The sequence below is a fragment of the Petaurus breviceps genome, unplaced genomic scaffold (assembly GCF_028583685.1).
Source record: "Petaurus breviceps papuanus isolate PSGF00001 unplaced genomic scaffold, PetGlider_PUasm1.0 38, whole genome shotgun sequence".
In the NCBI taxonomy this organism is placed as follows: Eukaryota; Metazoa; Chordata; class Mammalia; order Diprotodontia; family Petauridae; genus Petaurus; species Petaurus breviceps.
The window spans coordinates 33,562,911-33,567,653 of NW_027186304.1; the positions used below are offsets into that span (position 1 = coordinate 33,562,911).

General features: G+C 36.6%; 1 pseudogene; it reads left to right on the top strand.

Moving 5' to 3' along the window:
- The first annotated feature begins 3,543 nt into the window (after nt 1–3,543).
- LOC138170045 (large ribosomal subunit protein eL6-like) lies at nt 3,544–4,382 on the top strand (annotated as a pseudogene).
- Nucleotides 4,383–4,743: the final 361 nt, after the last annotated feature.

Genomic DNA, 4,743 nt, shown 5'->3' on the forward strand with positions numbered 1-4,743 from the left:
CTTTAAGTCAGTGAAAGTCTTTTATTCATTTCTAGGTTAAGGTTAGTGGGACCTCATCCCAGTTACTTGTCCAGGAATTGGCAAAGCACTCTTATAGACAGATAGACAGACAGACAGATAAATAGATAGATAATGTGTGTATATGTATGCATATATATTCATATATTTATAGTCTTACACATATTCATATATTTATAGGCCCTAAACTAACGCAGTAAAATTACCTTAAATTAGCATGAACCAATCATCAGCTCCTACCACAGGGGCATTTTCATGCAAAGCAGACGCCTAAATCTAAATTGATAGAAGGACAACAAAGGAGGAATAGCGGGATTCACTTTCCATGATGAGAATCTAATTAAGGAAAGCAAGCATAAATGTACATTGGACCTAGTCAGCATGACTTTGTAACTTCCTCCAGAAGTATTACAATATTCAGTAGAAGTTCTGGAGACAGGCAATGGCTTATATTTTGGGGGATTAGGAATTAGCCGGGTGAGAACAGCTGAAGGTCCAGGGAACAAAGGATTCAAGTATAGAAAAGGGCATCATTGAAATGGCTGAGTACAGGAGTGAAACAGTAAGATGTGAGAAACAAAATGAGAACTGGAACAATGGATTGGAAACATATGGAGGGCGTGGGGGACATAAAGTAGGTGAAAATTAGATTTTTTTTTTAAATAAGGATTTCAGAGATTTGGAAGAAGAAAAGTTTGTTTACCATTTTATGAATGATTTAGATAAATGTATAAATGATATGATTATTAAATTTGTAAATGACAAAAAGTTGGGAGAAATAGTTGTGTCAATGAATGATAGGATTGGCATTATCAAAGATTATGACAGCATAGAACACTGGGCTAATAAGATGACATTTGATAATAATAAATATAAATTCTTACACTTGGGCTCAAGAAATCAGTTTCAGGAATACTGAATGGGAATGGCATACATAATTAAGAATTCATCTGAGAAATATCTGGAATTTTTAATGAATTATAAACACTGTAATGCATCAACAACATGATATAACAACAAAAAATAATGTAATATTTTGTTCCACTAAGAAAAGAAATTAAGAAAGGCAAAGCATCCAATAAAAAGAAAATTCTAGTCCTTCTATATTCTGCCCCAGTAAGTCACATCTAGAATACTGTGTTCAGTCCTGGGAACTATATTTGAGGAAGGATAGTTATATGTTGGAGAATGTCCAGAGGAGAGGAACCAGTAGAGTAAGGGGCTTTGAGTTTGTGTCATAAGCAAATGAGTTAAAGGAACTGAAGCTGTTTAGCCTAATTATAGAGCAGAATTACAGATGTATGATCATAGATCTGAATCTATTCTAATTCCATCAATTTACAAATGCACAAAACTGAGGACCATAGAGATTGAGTGGTTTGCACAATGTCACATAGCTAGTAACATTGGAACCCAGGTTCTCTGACAGCCATAATCTTGAATATGTGATTGACTATCAAGTGAAACAGAAATTAGATTAAATTAATAATGTAGATGAAATTTTTTTGGAGAGTCAGTTATTAAAAATTTACCTAACCACCACTAAATTGTTAGTGTAAATATCATTATCTCTACTTTACAGATGAAGAAACTGAGTTTAGTTATGTAACTCAAAAATGGCAGTCAGGATTCAAACCCAGTTCTCTTGAATGCAAGCCCAGAGTTCTTTGCACTCCATACTGTAGCCTCTACAGAAATGAATACAGGGTATTTTATGAAAATAACTTTGAAAATGAAGATAGAAAGTTCCAAAAATAAAAGATTCAAACAGGAAAATGTCAGCTTTTGCAACAGCTGTACAGGCAGTCTCTCCCTTTTACTTCTTCCTATACTGCTTTGAATGAAGATGCTATATCCGTTTTCCATGTTGGCATATGTGCTAAATTCTGTACATGAATTGCTCATTCTCAAATACTGTTGTATTCCCAATATTTTTAAGATATTCTGTGAGGAAAAGTGGTTTGATCCTTTTCAGTAAAGCTTCTGATAAGCAGATACTTTGAAATTCTACAAGGCTGAAATTTTAAACAGATTGTTCTTAGAAAACCACATGGTTGCCTTCTTGTCAGAAAGGAGGTATGAGAACAGAACTGAGCAGCACAGGGAGGAAATGGTATAGAAGTTCCCTATTGTCATTGATTTTTTACTTCAGTCACTGCTATAGCACACAGGGAAGGTGAAATCTCAGTTGGGAAAAAAAAAATGTGGACCGGATCTACTAGGATCTTTTCTGCTCTGACTGCTGAGGGAAGGGGCAGGAATCTAAGTGACCCTGGGAGGGACTGGACAGAAAAGAAGTGACGCATTATAAAATCACAAAGGAGTTCCATAAGGCTTTTGGCATAAAGGCAGAGAAGGTATGGTCCATACATTTAGAGCTGAAAGGAACCTTAAGAGGCCTTCTAAAGACAAACCCACTTCATTTTATAGATAATAAAACTAAGGCCCAGGAAGGTTTAGTGACTTGTCTGAGGTCACACATGGAATAAGCATAAGGGACAGGATTTGAACTCGAGTCTTCTCATTCAAGAGCCAGTGTTCTTTCCATTGTGTCATGCTGCCTCCAAGGTCCAATAGAGTCAGATGACAGCACCAGGACTTTGGGTCCTGTTTCCCTGGTTTAGAGCAAGAAATAAGGCCAAAAAAGAACAGAGAAAAGATTGAGAGACAGGTACCGGATACCTCACCCGTGAAAGAAAGTCGTTCCTGTTTGGCTAGTGTTCAGAAAATATCCCTTTTGTCAACTTGCTTATCCTCCATATATATTTTATGATTTAGAACACATTTGTACAACAGACAAGTGAAAAGGAAGTCGTGGGGGATGAGATTGCTATGGTGCCCAGTAGTCTCAGGTTACTCAGAAAGATGTCAATCAGGCCTTCAAGGTTTACATACTATTTTGTCCAACTGTATATGCCAGTAAATCCAGCACTTTAAATGAAATAAAAGAATTTTAATGAAAATATAAAATATTCAAATTAGCAGAACAAGAAACAGAGAATTCAAACAATCAAATTTCAGAGGAAGAAACTGAATAAGCCATAAATAAGCCATAAATGAACTTCCAAAGAAAAATATTCCAGGACTGTATGGATTTGCAAATGTATTCTATCAAAAATTCAAAAAACAATTAATTCCAATAGTATATAAGTTGTTTGAAAAAATAACAGCAAAAGAAAGGATCCTAACAAATTCCTACTATGGCATAAATATGGTCTTGATACATTAATCAAGGAGAGTTTAAAAAATAGTATCTAATGAATATTAATACAAAAATGTTAAAATATTAGGTAAGAAGCTAAAATGACATATCATTATGAGCAAGTTGGATTTATACCAGGAATGCAGGGTTAGTTTAATTTTAACAATATTAAGAAAACTATATGCTTAATTAACCATGTTAGCAACAAAATCAACAAAAATCAATAGCTTTCCTGAATGATGTTATCTGGTGATTTGTCAATGTTTGAAATGTAAAAACAAAATACATCAATAAAACTTTCTTTAAAATGTGTATATTACTGCTCTTTCCCATCTCTCAAGATGGCGGACAAAAAGCCACCCAAGGAAAAGAAGATCAAAAAGGAAAAAAAAGAAAACAAAAATGAAGATGTAGCTGAAAAGGTCAAAAAGCCTCGAAAGCATTGCAGTCAGAACCCAGTCCTGGCCTGAGGGATTGGTAGATACTCCAGGTCTGCAATGTATTCCCGGAGAGCCATGTGCAAGCGGAAATACGCTGCCCCAAAAACCCGGATTGAAAGGAAAAAGAAAGAAAAAGTGCCTGCTGTTATCTCGAAGCCTGTTGGTGATGATAAGAATAAGTAGTAAAGATTCACAAAATACCTACGTATTACCCTACTGAGGATGTGCCTAGAAAGCTGCTAAGTCATGGCAAAAAGCCCTTTAGCCAGCATGTGAGGAGACTCCGAGCTAGCATCAAGCCAGGTACCGTTCTGATCATGCTCACTGGCCGCCACAGGGGCAAGCGAGTGGTGTTCCTGAAGCAACTGGCTAGTGGCTTGCTACTGGTGACTGGACCTCTGACCATCAACCGTGTTCCTCTGAGAAGGACCCATCAGAAATTTGTTATTGCCACTTTTACCCAGGTTAACCTTTCAGGTGTGAAAATTCCAACTCATCTTACTGATGCTTACTTCAAGAAGAGGCTCTGTAAACCTAGACACCAAGAAGGAGAGATTTTTGACACAGAAAAAGAGAAATACAAGATTACAGAGCAGCGCAAGGCTGATCAGAAAACAGTAGACTCTCAGATCCTACCCCAAATCAAGAAAATTCCTCAGCTCCGTGGCTACCCGCGTTCTGTCTTCTCCAATGGAGTTTATCCTCACAAACTGGTGTTTTAAATGCCTTGCAGAGAACACTTATTAAAATATTTGCAATAGCTAATTTTAAAAAGTGTGTATTACTAGAGATAGGCAGACATGAGGAAGAAGAGCTCTTCAAATTTGGGCAGTTGTCCTACTGATAGATAACATGGAGATTGGAATAGACATGGACTTGGAGAGGATTACTAATAGGACAAACAGTCTGACTGGTGGGATGGGTTCTTGTTACACGTTAGTGATGGAGAAGGGTGGCCAGATCAGGTAAAACCAGACAGCTCAGAGCCTTATATATGAGACTCAGGTGTTCCTAATTCATTAAAGCTAAAAGAGGACTTTGAAATCACCTAGTACAACCTCATAATTTTATAGAAAAGATACA